Genomic DNA, 21,428 nt, shown 5'->3' with positions numbered 1-21,428 from the left:
AGTTCAGTTCCAGTTTGTAAAGTTTATTATAAAAATTGTGTGATCAATGCAGAAGCTTCAGTACTGCATTCTATTACATGTCTAAAATTATCTTTCCAGAATTTATAGATTTTTCTTTTGGATTTTCAAAGTAGTCTTTTGAATAAATTGGACATTAAAAACTAATCAAGTTATTATAACCATAAACCACTTATCTTGAACACCTATTTTATTCTTATTTAACTTCATTATAAAAATATGATTCCACTTCAAGAACAAGTATTAGAATACTTGTTTCCCAATAACATACTTGGTTAGTTTATGTGATTTGGGAAAATGATTACACCTTGCCCTGTCTGAAGTTACTTTCCTGGTGGAAAACTCTGAACTCTTGTTTACAACTGTGTTTGTGTGTGTGCGTGTGTGTGTGTATATACATATATATATATATTTATTTATTTATTTATAAATTTTAAAATTATTATATATTATATAAATTTTAAAAATTATTTTATAAATAAAAATTAAAAACATATATTTATATTTATAATTTTATCAATGTTCAAAGGACATCAATATAATATTCCCAATATTCTAATTTGTTGGAATTTAGAAATAAATATCATATAATTTGAATAAATATTATGTAAATATAAGTTACTGTATATCTGGATCAGATTTATTCTTAAGAAGTAATTTACCTGAGAAAAGCTTTTCTTAGAAATTCCTTCTTCCATTAGTAGTACCCGTGTTGTACCATCTATTATGGGTACTGGACAGTTTTATGTAGTTCTGACCACCCTTATCTTTAGTGGGAATGAAGTGAGGGAAAATATTAATCTCAAAATCAGTTTCTTAGGAAATCTTACTATCTTCCTGAAAATTGGCAGCAATGGTATATTATATGATGATATTACATGATGTCACAAGGAAAAGTCAAAGATATATGACAATATTATAAACATTTCAGAAATATTTGAACGTTTACAATATTTTGAAGACAAAGTTATACCCACATCTATATGTGACCTGTTATTCATCTGAAAAAAAATGAATACATTTATCTATTATATGTCATTTTTAAGAACAAAGACAAGTACATAATTACTTCATTATCTAACAATAAGATTAAGTATATTTGAGGCTGAAATGTATTAAAATTTTTAAAAAGAAAGAAATTTCTCAAGACTTAAATAAGAAAATACCATTTATTTTTTCTAGGCTGAAATTACTAGACGTAAAATTATATAACCAGAAGAAACAAAGTTTTTCAGAAAGCCCAAGGCTTATTTTACAATAGTATTATTGCTTAAATGAGACACTTAGAGAAGGTTACCCCAATTCTATATCAGGATTTCCCATTTTGGGCCCTCTTCACAATGCTCATTATGCTTCTCCTTTCTTTCATTTGCTGTTTTTGAAAAAGTAGTCTACTATCTTTGTCATAAATTAAAACACTGCGTTTGAGAAGGTGGAGCAATATGCTTTCTCTGTTTCTCCTACTAAGTGCAACTAAAAATTACGGATATTACTTATAAAACAGACAGAAGAAGACTCTGAGGAGTAAAGGGGCACCTGGGTGGCTCAGTCAGTTAAGCCTCTGCCTTTGGTTCGGGTCATGAACCTGGAGTCCTGGGATTTGACCCATGCATTGGCTCCCTGCTCAGTGCGGAGTCTGCTTCTCCCTCTCTCTCTGATCCTCCCTCTGATCATACTCTCTCTCTCTGTCTCTCAAGTAAATACATACATACATACATACATACATACATACAATCTTTTAAAAAAAAGAGGAAGAGGTTGAAAAAAAGAAAATAGATAGTAGAGAAAAGGCAGATGATCTAGGGAAACTGAGACCTGATGAATCCCATGGTGGTAAGTTCCATGGGCTTTTCTTTTCGTTTCATTTTTCTAAGACTTGTAGTTGAAGCTACTCGCAACCCAGAAAAGCCAATGGACACAGGCAAACGGTAGCAACATTGAAAGGTTAAATTCATATCATTCATATTATTAATTCAAATTATATAACACTGCTGAAATGACAAAATTATAGATGTAGAGAAAAGATTAGTGATTACCAGGGGTTAAGAGAGTAGTGCATGTGGGAGACAAGTGGCTGTGGTTACAAGGCATGATAAGGATCTCTAGTTCTACATATAACCATATCAACATCAATATCACAGCTTGTGATAATGCACTATTGTCTGACAAGATGCTACCATTGAGAAAACTGTGTAAAGAATCATAAAATCTCTCTTTCAATTTCTTGTAAGTGCAGATTAATTTATAATTATCTCAAATAAAAGGTTTATTTTTTTTAAAGCACACAGATCATTGGTCATATCTTAACTTGGATATCTGCTTTTCATTTACTTCAGAATATGTAGAAAGTATTTATTTCTCCCTCTTTTTATTCTTCAAAAGAAATAGCATCCGTTTTGAGCTTTTGTAGTGAACAAGAAGGAAAATATCTCCTTAGAAGAGTTGCTTATTTAACAGCCACAAAATATAAAATACTTTTTAACCCATGCCCTCAGATTTAGTAAAGATGGATTAGTATTTGTCCCTATTTAACCTCAGAAAGTCTTTCTCTAAGTCTCAAACTCTTTACTATAGTGTTCATTCCTTTATTCAATCATTCACATATGGACAAACTTTCAAAATAAGTACTTACTATAAAACTGTTTGTTGAGTTTCAGGCACATAGAAAGAGCCGTGAAATGAATATAAACTAGCCACCAACATCTCAGTATGTTAAAACTAGATTTATGAGAATAATAGCGTATGGTCTCTGAAATCAGTTTGGGTCTATATTCTTGCTCTACCACTAGCTATTATATAAGTTTATATATGTTGAATGACCTTCTCGTATTTCAATCCCCTTATCTTTTTTAAAGATTTTATTTATTTATTTGACAGAAAGAGAGAGCACAAGTAGGCAGAGTGGCAGGCAGAGGAAGAAAGAGGGAGAAGCAGGCCCTCTGCCAAGAAAAGAGCCTGATGCAGGACTCTATCCCAGGACCCTCAGTCATGACCTGAGCTAAAGGCAGATGCTTAACTAACTGAGCCATCCAAGTACCCCTACATTTCCTTATCTTTGAAAGAATAAGTTTAGGGATCCCTGGGTGGCGCAGTGGTTTGGCGCCTGCCTTTGGCCCAGGGCGCGATCCTGGAGACCCGGGATCGAATCCCACATCGGGCTTCCGGTGCATGGAGCCCGCTTCTCCCTCTGCCTGTGTCTCTGCCTCTCTCTCTCTCTGTGACTATCATAAATAAATAAAAAAAAAAAAAAAGAAAGAATAAGTTTATTTCTCTCATGTTGGACTTTTGTGGGAACTGAATTGATTAATACTGGTAAATATCAACACAGAACCTGACACACAATGGTCAATCAATGTGAATTACTATCATTTGGTATCATGATCATTATTATTATTAGGAGTAGAAGAATCAGTTATCATTATTAAACACTTACCCTACCTTTGTACCTGATCTCAGGATTCTAGGTCCCTAAGCACACACATGTGAACCTCACTCTAGTGTACCCACCTACCAGGGAACATCAGGTCCGTAAAGCCTGTGAGGACAGGGCCTGTTCTTGCCAACCATGTCATCAGCCTGGGGCCAGCAGTTCCACACAGCATCACTGATGAGGTTGCAAATATGGTTATAGTCAGACCTTATATAGCCTACTGTCTTTAAAGAATTTGGGGCCTGTCTGGCAATCATGGTTCCCAGCTGGTTTCATCCATTGTAGACCTTGTCAGACCTGGACTAGATTTGGAGATCCCAGGAGATCTGGCTTTAGGGAAAGAGGTGTCTCTCTTTCAGAGTGGGCTGGAACTTGATGAAGTCCTACCTGTGGCTAAGCCTATTCCTAGACAGCCCAGACCCCAGGGACCTATTCCAGGAAGCCTGGATACCAAGGGCTCAGGCAGGTGCATATATAGTTTTCTCCAACACATCTTCCCTCCAGCATCCAGGCCTAATAGGCCTGTGTGGCCATGGCTGTGTCCACCAGGCACCTTACTCCTGGAGCTCTGGGTTCCCCACACTACATGCCTGATGCAGAGACCGAAAAAGTGCTTTACAGCCAAAAACCATATAGAACCTCCTGTCCAACTAAGTCTCAAGTCCTCTTTAGTATTCACTCCACCCAGATTATTAAAACAAACAAAAAGGAGTCATTATTTCTGATCTCAGTAGATGCAGCAATGGTCCATCTCGTGGCCAAGTAACTTTAGCATTAATCTTTATTTTCCTTCTCCACTGTGATAGGTAATCAATCTGCCAAATATTGTTGATATTTTTGTCTTAATTGATCTGTAATATATTGCCTTCTTTTCATCTAAACTGTACAATATTAATAATATTTAGTTGCAAATAGCAGTAACTAATTTATCCTGTTTATATGGAAAGGAAACTTACTTGAAGGATACTGCCTACATCTCAGATTGGCCAGGGAATCTGAAATGAAGCTTGGAAATAGGAAGTAATTAAGGCATCTCCAGGGTTGAAAAATAGAAACTTCTCAACAGTCTCCTGGGATACTGCCTCTAGAATACATACACTCTTCCATTATGCATTGGTTCTAATGTAGATAAGTTGTCTTTAGGCAGCTGGCTGACTTCCCTGAGATATGCTATTAGGAGCTGAAATGTAATTGTAATACTGGTAAATTAACTACTCAGCAGCCTTGATGAGGGGAAAGTCCATTTTGCTGATGCCGTCATAATCTCCGTTTCTGGCTCTGTGGACAGTGTTTATGATCCCATCCTACAGAAAGTGTTCAACTGGCATTCCGGTAAGTGTATTACTGTCTTGACCTCCAGATTAGGAAGACCTCTCTACTATTTTTACTGGGTAGAACTGTCTCTTATTTTCAGCCTATCTGAGAATATTCAGTCTGCTGTGATAGAATACCATAGACTGAGCAGATTTTAAACCACAGAAGTGTATTGTTCATAGTTCTTGAAGTTATGAAGTCCAAGATCAAGGCACTAGTAGATTTGGTGAGGTGAGAACCCACTTCCTGGTTCACAGAAGGCCATCTTCTTTAGTTGTGTCCTCATGTGGTGGCAGGGTCAAGGGAGTTCTCTAAGGCCTCATTATAAAGACACTAACCTCCTTCATGAGGGTTCTGTCCTCATGCTCTAATCACCTCCCAAAAGCCCCACATCCAGATACCATCAGAGTAGAGACTAAGTTTAAACATACGGATTTTAGGAAAATTCAGATTATAGCAGAGCCCTTCTGTTGATACTCTTTTACATACCACTTCTCAAAAACTCCTTGTCAAAAAAAAAAAAAAAAAAACTCCTTGTCACCCAAATACTGAATATGCTTCTTTCCATTTCCTGCCTAGTACCTATAAGTTGAATAGATATTGAACTGAAACTGCCCTCTTTTGAATTTGCCACTGAGAAGTTTGCACTTTTCCACTGTCCTTTAGGGCCACCTTTGTTTAAGACTATAAAGCTAACAGAAGTATCTGATTTTCTTCCCAAAAAAACTAGACAGGGAAATTCTTATACAAACATGATAGGGGGAGGCAATGGCTGCCCTTGAAAGGAATTTGCATAGTATATGCAAAATAGTATATACGCATACACACCACACATACAACCTAATTATGCTTTTGGAACCAACTTTGATCTTATTCAGATACACCATTTTATTCTAATTATGAGATGCTGCTTTAAACTCTATATAGCTAGTTGAAAATCCAGTTGATAATGAGAAGCTTATATCAGGGAATGTCTTTATGACTCATGGTAAGTCTTTCAGTACTGTCAAAGCTTAACAAGTCAGGAAACTTTCCTGGAAAAAAGAGAAAAAAGAGGAGAAGGAGAAGAGAAAGCAGAAGAAATTATTTTACAAATGAGGGATCATTTGTTTCAGTAACATTTGTGGGCCTTTTGATTCCCAACACATGAATTGCCATGGTACAGATGAAATACCTTCATTTGTTATAGATATTTCCTGCACTGCTGCATCTCACAAAGAGGAAGAGGTGTTTTCTATGTAGTCAGACAAGTCAGAATAGCCCTCTTCTGTTGGTTCCCATACGACATTCAATCATTTAGGCTATCTAGGAAATAGTTCAAATAACTAACTGTATTACCCTCAAAATCAAAAGTAAGCTACCACAATCACTTTAGCCTTTCCCTCAGCATGATTAAACTTTAGATAGGTTCTTTCCTAAATCTAGGCTCAGCTTAGTTTTCTTAGAAAATTTACTTTAGAAAACTTGCAATTATAAATTATTTCTTTGAGATTTAATTCTTTTTGAGATTTAAATAGTTTTAAAAGATCTCACCAGCTTTATGACCTAGGAGCCTACCTTTAGTGGGGGCCAATTCACAAACACAGATGGCCTAATTATAGAGACAAACATTTGCAAACTCGGGGATAACTCAATGTACTCAACAGATCCTATTGACCATCCTCCCTGCAATCAAGGTCCTCCTCTGTATTTTTTCACTAGCTCATCTCATCTCTAAAAAGTCCTTCCGACTTTTGTTTAGCAGGGCTATTATCAGACTGAGCTCTAGCCTCTCTCTTCTCGCAATCACCTTGAGTGAGTAAAGTCTTTCTTAACTTTGTCTAGTGCAATTTTTGCTTTGGCATAAGCCACCAATGATGGGAACTTTTTTATACTTAGTGCTCCATCAACATATATCCCAGTGGATCATCAGAAATTTCAATCAGATACATATTGATGATAATAATCTCCCATTCTTCATTAAGTTTGTTCTATGCAAGGCATCTAAAGTAACTGCAGGTTTTATCAGACAGCTCTCCTCAATACTGTGAATCAGCACAATGTCCTGTGGGATTGAGAACTTCTCAAAGTTCATGTAATTAAATTGGAGCACTGGGCAAGAGGATTACTGTTGATATGATATTAGTGTTGATATTTTCATATCACTGCAATATTATGTTTTCTACTTGAAAGCATCATTTAAAAATATTTTCTCTTCAAGCAGTGGAGCAAAAGCCTCCCTTGATGCAACATCCATACTGATTTATTCCAACAAGAACCACATCTGCGACAACAGCTGCAGTTTGAAATATGACTTGATTAAACTCTTTAAAATTCACTATCATCCCTCAAATTTCATCTCTTTCCTGATGTACATAAGTTTTTTAAAAAATGAGTGGGAATATGATAAGAATCACAACAAATGCATATATCAAGTATCTGATAGCGGCAGCAACCTGCACTGTGATTCCAAGGGATATATGATACTGATAGAATTCGATACTTCTTATTAATATTCTCCAAGGGGAAGTAAGGTAATATTGGCACCAGGAAATCCTGTTAATTGTCCTAACTCCAGGAACATAGACCAGATTATAGAAAACTATATCCCTAGAGCTGAACATTTATAGGAAGACGATGTCTTTCACACACATGTTTCATAGTAGGACCCAATACATTCTTGTCAAATAACTACTAAGTATAATATTCATTATAGTCAAATATTCTCTGGCATTACTCTGACGTCATATCAGTCATTATCTTCTGGTAGTGATACTCTGTATCATAGAATATGTTCTGATATTACATATCACTCAAGTAATCTAATAGTAGCAAAAGTCTGCAACTTCATCAGATTCAAAGCATATCATTTGTAGGTAAAAAATGAAACAAGGAAAATTAGCTCAAATATAATATCCAATTCTCTGTATCATGATGCAAAAAAAAAATCAACCAAAATCAAATACATGCATATGACACTCTATAACAAAATTTATCTTAATTATAATCTAGTCAGTATACATTATTATTTCCAAGTCTACAAGTGTGTTGTATGACATACTTATTTTGCTTTCTCACCAAAGAGAAAAAATAAGCCATTGGAAAGTGAGGTCAAGGATTTCATTATAGATGAAAAAATTATTAGACCTAAGAAGATAAGTGTCATGCTGTGTTTATGCTTTGTTTTCACTAATTTGTTTTCTGAAATGGGTCATATATTCCCTTTAGCTATTTGTAAAATAACCACAATTATACTTCCCTTTGTTCTAAAACTACCATCAAATTAGGCAAATTAAAAGATAATCTTCATTATTGCTTATTTTGAGTGACTTACCAAACTTTCTTTCACTTTAGTACATTTCATTAAGAAAATAACCAGTATTTCATAATTTAAGATAATAGGCATATCAATTTTAATTTGTTTTATTTTTATATCACTCAATGACATCCAAAAACCAAATCTAGATATGATTTGCAAATAGTTGAAAAAATTATACTTTATGCCCATTATTGGGTAACAAGAATTTGAGATTATATAATTTAAAAATAATGCAGAATAGAAAAGATACTAGACTAACAGTAAAATCAATAAGCGGATGACTATCTCAGCTCCTGATCAGAATCAGAGAGTTTATGTTATTTTAATTTCAACCATGTGGACTAGTTTGCCTTAACTTTTGCCCAGTAATGTCTAGGTTTTTGTCCTGATTGCCAGCTACTCTGATCTATAGAGATATTGGTCTCATACTAATTGCAGATGAAACAGCATTAGATTTTTCTATCAGCTCCTAAAATTGCTTTAAGCTCCAATCCTTAGAATAAATTGCTTATGTCATATCATACCTATGTCAATAAATCAATTTTTCTATCATTCATGCTTTTCCCATTTATTTGATCAAATACTAACTGATAAGGTATATGGCATAAGTCTTCAATCAATACAATTTTATTTCCTTTTGTATAAGATGCAAATACATAGGAGCAACATTACAAAAATTTTAACAATCATCTTCTGCTCTTGCCAATGGAACGATATTGGATATAGATGCAATTTATAAAATGCCATCATAATCATAATTTGCATATTTATTTGTCAACAAAAATTCAGATTAGAAGGGTTCCTCCACGTTAAACCATAAGAAGAGTCAATATAATTTAATTGTTAATTAAATTTACAGTAGTAAAAGTGGCTATAATTGAGTAATAAACACTAAAACATATTGTCTTAGCTAGTAAAAACATTGTAATTGCAGACTGATTTATGGTTTACAAATGGTGAATCTTCAAAAGATTCTGTTGGTTTACTCTTATTAATCCAGAACTCCCATTCTCATGCAAGAAGTACACTTTTACATTACTTAAAAATATAGAAAATTCTAATAGTGTAAGACAGAAATATTGAACTATGTATTTATTGCAAAAGTCTTAGAAAAAAAATTAAAGGACCAATAAAATAGAGAGTTAATGGATGTTTTTTTGAAAATATTAAAATCTAAAAAATAACCATAAAAATGCCACCATAAACAGTGTTAAAATATTATTGCCAACAAAACAAAGAAGTAAAAATTTAGAATAAAGATTTTCAAAGATGCATTAAGAAGTTTCAAAGAAAGAATATATTATCTTTTTAAAAACAACTATAATAAAAAGACAAAAAATAATGGTGAATCATCTAATTAACTTACTTTTAAGACTAGTGTAATCTTAATACCAAAACTTGTCAAGGTCAGTGAAAATAAAAATTAAATTAAGTTAAAAAAATAAAAATTTAAATTTAAAAATATAAATAAAAACCACTGACATTTGTTGGATATTCTTAACTACCTTAGGGGTTTAGAAGTACTCAGGTCATTGTGATAATTTCTGGATCAAGCCCTCAGGTTGACTATTACTTTTGCCAAGGCAATAAGTATTGGCTATTGTCTTCCATCTGTTTCTTAAATCTAGGATACATATCTTAGCCTTCATCAAGTCCATCCCCATGTAACATCTATTGTTTTTTAGGTCAAATGTTTTCTGGCAGTATTTTGGATGATAAAGGAAATGCTGGATTTTGTTTTTACCACATGGGATGCAAAGGCTACTTAGAAAATCTCCACACATCGATAATTTTCCACTTGAATCTTGATTCTCCAAGTTATTGTGGCAGCAGTCTAAATGGTCATTTTCTTCGAGGAGTCTCAAAAAACACAAAAGTAAACCATGGGCCATAACATTTCCATTAATTTTTTTGACACATTCCATTTTCTCTAGAATTTTAGGCTATTGGGATGACACATTTTGTTTCCATTATTCTTGTCTCTTTCTTCCTTTCTAAAATTGAATCCTTTCCATGATTAACTCTCCACAAATCTTACGAACAAAGCAGAAAATGAAGCATGCCCTTGTACTAAAATAGTCAATAAATGAACTGCCTTCTTAAATATTGATACACAGTTCTAAACCTAAGGAAAAAACAAGAATCCTAAGAGACAAACATAGGTTATAAAATGGGACTTATTATCTACAGCAACAGTCACCATCAGATAGCAATAGAAAACGTTAAAAAGTTCTGAGAGAAAAAAAAAAATCTTACAATGTAACATTTTACAAGCCAGTTTGGTCATGACCTAAGGTAGCTGTCAAATCTCTTCAAGAATTCCAAAATTTAGGTAATATAGCATCTTTTATAATTATAAAATGTGTAATCATGTAGAGGAAGATCATGAACCAAAAAAAAAAGCATACAGATCAGAATCCATAATACTGGATTTAAAAAAAGCTATATTTTATAGTTGCATATTTACCAATATGCAATTAAATATGCAATTATGGAAATACAGCAGGTTATATAATTTATAATATCTCCTCAAAGCACTTAAAAATGTAAAATAGTAAATAGTATTATGTTAAATTATCAGTAGAGCTTACAATCAAGTAATAGAAATCTCTAGAGTGTAAAAATATTAAAATCTATAAAACTACTAAGTTAGGGGTGCCTCAGTGGGTCAGTTGGATAAGCATCTGACTGTTGGTTTGGGCTCAAGTCATGATCTCATGGGTCATGAGATCAAGCCCAGTCAGGCCATGCTCAGTGGGAATCAACTTGAAGATTCTCTCTTACTGCCCATCCCCCAACCTGTGCATGCTTTCTCTCTCTGTCTCAAGTGTATAAATTAGTTTAAAAAAATACAACTAAGTTATATGGTTGATGGTGCAACCATAGCTTAAAATGGAAAAAATGAAGAAAATGAGAATGGAATAAAATTTGACATAAATGTAGCTGCAAGGACCATCTTATTAACTTCTCCTCATAGTATCTTCTGTTCAATGTAATTACCTATTTTCTGTGTCAGTTATCAACTTGTCACAATGTTACATATTGTCTCTTCATTTCCTGTCCAGTGATGGACATTTCTGCCTTGCTCTAAGGACTGCATTCCATTTTACTGGTTCAAAGTAGGAAGGGGAATCATTTTTGGCTCCTGTGTGCTGCTGTTTTATTTGTTCTCACTCCTGCTGCACAGCTTTCAGTAGCATATGTGTGAAAATATTCCAATGACGCTCTGTACCAGGCTTAATTGTGCAATCATTTGAAATGTATGAATTATACATCTGTTGGATCAAATATAGTGAACTCTTTTATACTCTCTGCCTCATCCTGGCCCAGTGACCACATAGTAATGGTATTCCCAAGGCATCTACCACATGTCCAAGACTTATCCCTGCCCTATTGTATAGTAGATGCCTAAAGTTCCAAATCCCTCTGAGTACCTGCCCTCTAGACTCAGCCCAACTACAACTTCCAGGTTGTTTCCTCTGGCCACACAGACCTGGTGAGCAGGTGTCCAATGCCCTGGCTCTCTGTGCAATCTGGGTCCAATAGCCTTGGCTTGTGTGTACCCCAGATGACTGTGCTTGGCTGACAACTGTGGATCAGCTCCAGCCCTGTAGCCTAGGAAACTTACATGACATCTAAAGGACCTTAATTCCACCTTCTACAATGAATTAGAGCCTTGGAAATGGGTGCCATTTCTATGTTCATCATTTCAAAAGTACTCTTTCTTAGCCCTAAGGCATTTTTTTGAATTTCCTTTCCATATTTATCATCACTCTCTTGTTAGGATTAAAAAGTCCTCATAGGGATCCCTGGGTGGCGCAGCGGTTTGGCGCCTGCCTTTGGCCCAGGGCGCGATCCTGGAGTCCCGGGATCGAATCCCACGTCGGGCTCCCGGTGCATGGAGCCTGCTTCTCTCTCTGCCTGTGTCTCTGCCTCTCTCCCTCTCTCTCTCTGTGACTATCATAAAAAAAAAAAAAAAAAAATTTTAAAAAGTCCTCATAACAAATATCCTCTGTCCAAATTATTATGCGTTCTCTGTTTCCTGACTGAACCATAGATGGTGTTTGCTTTTAGTCTGCAAACCCAGTAAACATAGAGACAGGAGGCAGGTCAGCTCTTTATACCTAGCAACAAAATACAGTACCCAGCACAAAACATTCTCTTTATAAATGCTTGATTAAGTTAAATAAAAAAAATAAGGGGATGCCTGGGTGGCTCAGCGGTTGAGCATATGCCTTCAGCTCAAGTCGTGATCCGGAGTGTTGGGATCGAGTCCCACCTCAGGCTTCCTGCATGGAGCTTGCTTCTCCCTCTGCCTGTGACTCTGCCTCTCTCTCTCTCTCTGTGTCTCTCATGAATAAATAAATAAAATCTTAAAAAAACAAGTTTGCATTGCTTTATCTCATGATTCCTCACATTTCTCTAAATGACAGCAAATATTCTCTATACTGGTACCAATTGCCATGTAAGATTTCCATCTATGTTTCAACAAAAATAATGTAAAACATGAAATTTTCATTAGTTATTAGGTAAGGCAAGAGATTGTTTCAAGAAATGGTGTGTAGTCAGCTCTGACAAATGCTGCTGAGACTTAGAAGAAGGAAAAAGTGTCACTTTTTCTAATGCAGAAGAGGTTGCTGATTTAGCAGGATGGATTTCAATAGAGGCATAGAGGCAGAAACCACATCAAACTGGTTGAAATATAAAGAGTAGGTGAAGAAATGAAAACAAGTGTGGGGAACTTTTAAAAAAATAAATATTGTCCTGTGAAATTGAAGTGCATAGCACCTCCTCTTTGTTTTCTCTCCTTACTCTTTCTCTTCATCCCACTTTATAGAAAGCGTAAAATTCTATAAAATATTTTTATTCAGTGAGAAAAGAGCTAGTGGAAAAGATGAAATTAATGATATAAAACAGAAAGCATATAACACTAGAGAAAATGTCTTTGAGAGGATGAGAGATGGTGGAATTGAAAGCAAATATCTAAGAAATGGCCTATTATATACAGAAGCACAGACACTTGGTACTTTAAAGAAAAGTGAAGAAGTATATCTATATCTATATCTATATCTATATCTATCTATCTATATATATATATATATATATATATATATATATATATATATATATATAGGAGGCTATAAATGCAATGGTAGGGATAGAAGAGATTTCACATCTCATGGCTTCTAATTTCTTAATAGATAAGAGAGATCCAAAGAAAGAGTAGAAGAATAATATTTCTGCCTAGGGGGAAAAATAGGTAAATATAAGAATTTTATGGCAGTGATAGTGGCTATTTAATTTAAGATCACAAAATTTAAATGAAGAAAGTCTTTTCTGTTATTTTTTTTGATAATGTCCAATTGCTGAAGTGCATAAAAAGTAAAGGTAAATAGTTGAATGTATGCAGGTGAATAGGAGAAAAAGTGGATGGAAATGAAAACACAGTTGAAAGTATTTTCAAGAGAGAGATGCTGAATGATGTAATTTAAGAAGGGTAAGAGGTAAATTGTAAAAGGTGACTGATGCTAATGATTAGGTAAATTATTAAAGTACTTTATATATAATATGTATATTATATATGCATTCTTTGTGCTGAAACCGTGTTATAGATTACTAACGTAGAAACATAAAACACTATAGGGAATAATATCATAAAACACAGACCTCTATGTTACATCTTACATTATAATCTAAATCTTATAAGGCCAATCATCCTTCCATTGCTTATATATTCACTCACAAACTTCATCACTTTCTTCTGAAATATGTGAATGATACACTTTTTGGATCAAGTATAGTGAACACCATTGTGTCTCCTGCCTCAATAAATCTTTATTAAAAATGATAATTGCCTAAAAGCCCTCAACAGTACAAAGTGAGAAGGACTACACAGTATTTAATATCTAATAGGTGAGGCACCCAGGCTCCCCTCTTTCAGGATTGGGGCACTCATTCCCCAACTGCTGTGAGTAGCTGATAGCTCTCAACTGAGTCCCTTGCTGGGGATTTCCTTGAATGAGGCCACCTGTCCTAAGCTCATATCCTCTTCTAGAAATGTCCAGTGATTTGTTGTCGTGAATATAAGTGGCATAGCCCCTCACCCAATTTAGAGACAAAGCTGAAGGGCTATCCCATCTCCAGAGCTCCCCATCATAAGCTAAATTTTTTTTTGCAACTGCATTGTAGTTCATTTTACTCTGCCCATTATTGTACTCTCTTAATGTTTTTTTACCTCAAATCTCTCCAGTAAATATATTGAGTAGAAATCTGCATCTCAAAGCCTGCTTCAAGAGAAACCAGATATGTGACTATTCTATTTGTTCAAAGTAGGGAGAAAGCAGTTAGAAGACAGACCCTAGAATGTGATTTTGTAGCTGGTTTATACAATGCCTGGCTGGCAGTAAGGTCATCAGTGGTGATAGTTAGAACATGACATTGTGGTGTGTTTGTTAAACTTTCACAGGAAAATACACGAGGGGAAAGGAATTCCCCTGAGGGTAAAAGATAGCAGGTGTTTGGGAAATAAGTAAGATATGTTAATTGTATGGCACCAGATACTTAGGAAATCAATGCTTTGGGGAAAAGACAAAGATGAAGAATTATTAATCTTCCATTAAAAGTTAAGTTTCAAAGCCAGAATGTCTCCTTGGTAAAATATACAGATTTCAACCTCCTGCATCAGAAAGAAGAAAAGGATGAGGAGAAAGTAAAGGATTAAATCATAAGAGAAGAAACCTAAAAGATGCAGGGATGGTGGGACCCTAGTATATCATCTACTTAATACCCCTGTTAAAAAAAAAAATCAAAAATAAAAAAAAACCTGATAGATCCTAAAGGACACCAGCAAACTACCACAAAGCAATCAAATTATTTTCCATTGCAGCTGCTAATTGTTCTGCCTTTGCTAACTCACATCACTACAGCCTCAGTTACGTAAGATACGTGTATTAATTTGCACTATGTTAACTTGCCACTGGCTTCTGCTGTAGGATAGTTCAAAGGAATTTGGCATCTGGGCCAATCTGTGGCATATCACCTTGTTGCACTCTATCAATGCTGTCATGTTAATCAGATTGTATAATCAAAAAGTGACAATACAGTGGAAGCCTTGGTAATGTAAATGCCTCTGAGAAAGAAGAAAAATTTATTATAAAGTTTCAGGGGTCCACCACATCAGTAATTTTAGGGGTCCAGCGGTCTGGGGGTTACAGAGACATTACTAAAAATGTAAAAGATCAGCTATTGCATCTGATTCTTTTCACTGCATTGATGTAATTACAATGCCTGTCAGGCTGTTTTTAGCGGGGGCGGGGGGGGGGGGGCTGTGTTCTGGCATCAGCATGCTCCATGGTTAGGGATATAAATTTGACTCCTACACTAGGTGATACAAAATGTTGGTGGAACAAATGTAAGCAGTAAGGTGGCCTAGAGCCCTAGCCCATTTCTCCTGCAATTGTATTGGCACCTGTCTCTCAGCCAGCTCAGACCTACGGTAATATAGACGTCCCTACGAGCAGCATATAGAGAAAGAAAAAGTGTAAGCTTTCTTAACAGATAGGCTCACTAAGAATGTGAAAGAAGAAAGAGAAAGGAAGAGGAAGGAAGGAAGGAAGGAAGGAAGGAAGGAAGGAAGGAAGGAAGGAAGGAAAGATAGTTTGCTGCTGTATTATGGGTCCACTTGGAGCTGGCCTAGGCAGAGAACTATAAACAAAAACAGAAATTTGATGCACCCAATCACCCACTTGTGGAAGGAAAAACAGTTTAAAGTAAGAAACATACAAGGAATGTCAGAGCTTTTCTAATCTCAAGGAAATTTTTGGAACTGTGCCTATGTAAAATTAAATGCCTGTAGGTTTTGTGGGGTGGAAATTGGTTGAAACCAAATCAAGTACCTAGGCCATCAAAATCATGATTTCACATATCAAAGGCTTGTCATCTCCACTTCCATCTTTCGTTCCCATCTCTTTAGAAGTCCCTCACATGGATGCCTTATCTCAATTTCCATAAAATAAAATATAAAATAAAATAAAATATAAAATAAAATAATAAAATTTCCTCCTCACAAATTTGTAACATTAACCAGATTAATTTTCCACAGAAGTCTTAATATTTTCTAGATCACAAAGGTTAAAACCTTGCACAAAATAGCTTCTTTGTAAGTACTCTGAATTTGTATTTATTAAACATGTTCTTTTTTTTTTCTTGTTTCTATCAATAGACCCTTAAACTCACTGATCATCAGGAAATCACTTACTGAAACTGAAAGGGTTCACTCTCCCTTTTCCTGCTGTAAGGAGTATTCAGCAATATCTTAAGGCCAACAGTGTTGCCATTTTCCCCACTATTAAGGTTTTCATCCCATAGTGAAAAAAGAGGGACATCCTTTCATTGCAAAAATTCCCATGAAATAGCATGAGTAAAGAGTTTCTTGTCCACATTGCTATTACCTGGCCAAGTCTGCACCAAAATGGACCCCACAATTATAGGGGTTCTTTGTGATCTTTTTCTATCTACCTGGTGGATTCATGGCAAAGGAGGTACAAACTCTCCAATTCTGAACTCCAGGGATTTCACATTATCTCAGTAGCCCTAGTGCAGGCTTTTCCAATTTGTCTGCCTTTCCAGCTGGACTCTTGTTCTAATATCCTGTTGTAGCAATTACCTCAGATGGACATGTGTTCCAACCTCCTCTTTTCCTGAAAATACTGTTTCTCCTTAGATTTTTGAGTCAGGGTTTGCCCTCTCTTACTTCAACTCTATGATGAGTTCAAAGGTAAAAAGCCAAAAATTTGAAATGTACTATGGATTTTCTCCTTGAAAGGAGAAAGAGAAAGAAGCTCCTTCCATCTCTTTACATCCCTGTATAAAAAGTGAAAACTGCCTTCATTCTTGAAGGATATTTTTGTTATACTAGTACCCTAGGAGTCACTTTCCTTCTTTTACCACCTTAAAGAAGCTACTCCTTTGTTTAGTGCCTTATATCTTATATCTTTTATTTTTTATTTTTTATTTTTTTAGTGCCTTATATCTTTTAGATACTAGGAACAAAGGTATGCTTCTATCTATTCACAATAAAATTATCACACTGAAAAAATTTAATAATAAAATGTTATTATCTAATATACAATCTATATTCAAATATCTCCAATTGTCTAAGTAATGCATGTTATAATATCCTTTATACCAAATTTGTTTTTAATTGAGGATGCAATCAAGAATTAAATCATTGTTAGTGTATAATTCTGGAGTCATTCTTTTGTGCCTATTTTGACTTTCATGACATTGATGTTTTAGAGAGTCCTCTACAAAGTGAAGAATAGCATGATTGAAGATAACATGCCTGAAATTGAGGTGACCAAAGGGGTACATTTTTTTAGGAATTGCAAGGTCTCAAGCTAAGCTATCCACCATGCTAGTTGCTAGCCACATTTGGCTAATTAAATTTAAATGCAGATTAAAATAAAATAAAAATTCAATGCCTCAGTTGCACTGGGCACATTTGAAATGCTCAATAGCCATATGAGGCTAGTAGATGCTGTACCAGACAGCATTGATAGTGAACATTTTTTTTACAGCAGAAATTTCTGTAGAACAGCTCTGGTATAGAATATACAGGAGTGGCTGACTTGAAAGTTCATATGGATTTAGTTAAGATATAAGCTATAGTCTGTAATGAGATGACTTAAAAAAATGAAGATTTTTTCCCCACTTAAAACTCTGATAAAATAATTCTGATACAACCTCTTTATAATGTTAGAAGCTTAGTTTTTTAATTAATTTATTTATTTTATGTTATTTCTCTGTACTAGAGAATGGCTTCAGCATTCATCTAGGTACAAGATGGTTAATGGCTACCCCATTTCTTGCCATCATATCTGCACTGAAATCCAGATTTAAAGGCAAAAGAAAATAAGAGTATCTCCACACCCTTTAAAGTTGAAAAATAAAGGTAACACGCAAGACTTCCACTCATGTTAGTGGAAGTTAGATGGATGGCAAACATCTGGTCATATAGTAACAAGTATCTCCAAGATCTGCTAAGAAATGTAGTTTTTAGGTGAGCAGCCACGTGCCCTCTAAAAAACTCAAGAGGTTCTAAAACTCAAGGGGAAAAATGGTGGTGGAGGGAAACTAGTGTTGTCTGATAAAGTACTGGATTAGGAATAATAATTAGAAAAAAAAGGAATAATAATTAGAAAAATATTGACCACCCTTTTTATATTTCCTCCCTATTGTGTTGAGTTTAGTACACTATTAAATCTATATTCTTAGGAAATAATTATATGAATTATGATATTTAACATGCTAATACTCTTTTAAAGGATGTCAAAGTAATTGTTTAATGCTTTGTACCTTTTAGAACATTTTCCCACATTTATATCGTGTATTCCTTTGTCAAGAAAAATCAAGAGTTTAGTATGTTCTGGAAACAGTTCAAGGTCTTCAGGATATAGCAGGGAACAAAATAGCCAGTGGTTCTGTCACTATAAGCATATAAACATATAAATCACTTGGTAAGACACTTTCAGGTACAGTTAGTTACAGTGATAAAAATAAAATAGAAAAATATGTCTGGGGCCATTTTAGCTAAGGTGATCAGGTTACATTTCTCTAATTCAAGTTGGATACAGACACACATATCTAGTTTGGACATGACACAGGGTTTATTAAAGTTAGCTAATCTATCTTGAAATAATTAAATCATCATAAGATACTTGATACCATTCTTATTTACAGTTAAAGACAGAATTTTAGTGAGTTTTTTTTTTTTTTTTTTTTTTTTTTTTTTTTTTTACAATCCTCAGGGTCATGTAACTATGAAGAGTGAAACTTTTACTCAGAAAGCTGTGTCTGGTTCCAAACTCCTGTTTGACACTGTTCCTCTTCTTCTGAGACCACACTTTATTTCCAGGAAGAGATGAGGAGAATGTTCTGACATCATATATCTTGACACCATTCTCCAATATGCATTTTGTATTTGAAATAGATTTGATACTTCTCCATAAGAATGATGGAGAGACTAAGTATTGTTGGCACTAGTTTTCTAATAAATTGATGTTCTTCTTCTGAAACCATTATGTACAAGCAAGTTAATTTATAAACTTTGGAAGGACAGGGGTTTTATCCATAAAGCTCATTTACAAGAGTTAATTCAATGCCCTTGGGAAATTATTAAACTCAGTTTTCTACTATAAGAGAGACTGATCAAATAATGATTTAGAAATAATTTCATGTTCATTTATAAGTACAGAGCATTAATGATATAAATTGTAAAATACATAATTTCCACATGTTAGATGGATAAGCACATTTTCATTTCAAGAATAAGAAGTCTTTTCTTTAGTAGAAATTTTAGTTTAATATATTGCTCTATAATGTGGTATTTTTTCTTTTATTTTCTTTATATTTCTTATCTTTCTAAAAGTTATGTTAGAATTTCCCACTTAGTCCCACTTATCTTAGTGACTCTCAAAATTCAGTGGCTGTGGAGCTTTAAGTTTCTTGTGAATAAAATCTTATCATCTGAGGCAAAACTGAATGGCCCCCAAAATATAAAAATACATTACCTGATATAATAATCTAGAAGCTTCTATAAAATTTGGTCATAATTTTATCAATATTTTTAACTCTCTTGAATATTACCTTCTTTATCCATTCTTTTATAATTTATTGGTATATGTATTTACCAAAAATTTATTCATTTAATCCTCAAACACAAACAGTGACTATGACCTGTTCTCTGCCTTCATCTCTTTTGAACTGAATCAGGGCAGCATAAAAGAGCATTATTTTGAAGACATGATATCTTGGATGTAGCTACTACTGACTCCTCCACTTATTCTGTGAACCTGACCAAATGATGTAGTCTTTTTAAAATTCAATATATTAATTGGTAAAAAAAAATAGGAATAATTATCTCTGTAGCAGATTAATTGACATATTACAAAGATATATTTTACTTTACAAGTTTCACATATACTATATGATAGGCATTATCTGTTTTACAATGCATTGATCCACATTTATGTTTTTTAATCTGCACTTACTTTGAAGCAAAAAAAAACTATAATTAATTTCTTAAAATAACTGTCTAGAGTCTTATTAAATTATGTCTATATATTGATTCCACTGTTTCCTGTACATCTTTTACTTCAGTCAATGAAAGTGAATCATCTAAAGTTGATAATAAAAAAGACTATTGGCTTTTAAGATTATTAGCTAGTTATATTATAAATGTATATGATAATTAACATATGCTTAGAATTTTTATATATTACAATGGCCAACAAAATTTATGCAGCACAATATGTGGTTATGTCTGTGAACACATCCATGTAAATACCTTTTTTGTTTTTTTTTTTGTTTAGTTTTATTAATTTAAATAAACTGAAAGTATATTTCACTGTATGCATCAAGATTATCATTTGCCAGAGAAATGTATGCTCTATTCAGAAGTCAAAGTGAAGCTTCAGTCATAAAGCTCTGAAGGTTGGTGGAAAGCACAAGACTCTAACTTCCTTTATTTGCACCGGGAGCAGCTGGGCCTAAGCTCTTCCGGAACCCATTGTATCTGTTCCTTTAGTTTCTCCTTTAGTTTCTCTTTGTTCTGTACCAAATGTGATATATAGTTTCATGAAAAAGGAAGTCAGGGTTTTTGGAGGGTCGTTCATATTGTTGAGATTAGAGTTATAATTAAGAGGTTAGAGTTATAATTAAGCTTCAGTTTGACCTCATTGGTTCAAGTTTTCCTTGTAGGATCTAGTTGATCCTCATACCTTCCAATGTCATGTTAAGTTTTCCTTTCTGATTACTATTACTTCTGACCTTCAGTGACTTAAGGCTTACAACCTGACAGAGGCAAGATCCTTCTGCAGACATCTTCACATGTTTTCTACAAATGCTGAAGATCTAATTCCTATAATATGCCTTTTATTTCATATCAGTCACATCAGTTCTACTTCCTTGACTGAACGCTGATAAATAAATCCCAAGTATATCCTGTTTATATAGCAACGTATGAAACAAATTATTTATGAAACTGAATGGGCAATGGTAATAGAAAATAGCAAGGATATAACAGACAAATGTAAACAAACAATTAAGAGATGGAAACTACAATCCTGACATCAATCAAGCTATACTCAGGTCCCAAAGCCCTTGCACCCTGGTCACACAGAATATGCCTTCATCTGAAGTCCACATAGCCTTTTCATGAAATTTGATAAAATATAGATCCACAATCAAAAGTTTAACAAATTTCATAAATTAAAAACAAAACAATAAAAATAAAACACAGACCACAAATGAAATAAATATTGAAATTATTACAAAAGTAAAAAGGGCCTTCCACATTGTGTGTTTGTT

The 21,428-nt window shown here is 34.2% G+C and overlaps 1 pseudogene; it reads right to left on the bottom strand.

Annotated features, from left to right (window-relative positions):
- LOC129519324 (inositol polyphosphate 1-phosphatase-like) overlaps positions 1 to 20,942 on the bottom strand; it is a 93,612-nt pseudogene extending 72,670 nt beyond the window's left edge.
- Between the last annotated feature and the right edge of the window lie 486 nt (positions 20,943 to 21,428).

This window comes from Nyctereutes procyonoides, unplaced genomic scaffold, assembly GCF_905146905.1.
Source record: "Nyctereutes procyonoides isolate TBG_1078 unplaced genomic scaffold, NYPRO_anot_genome, whole genome shotgun sequence".
Lineage (NCBI taxonomy): Eukaryota > Metazoa > Chordata > Mammalia > Carnivora > Canidae > Nyctereutes > Nyctereutes procyonoides.
The sequence above is the reverse complement of the archived record's forward strand: the minus strand, read 5'-3'. Positions and strand labels throughout refer to the sequence as shown.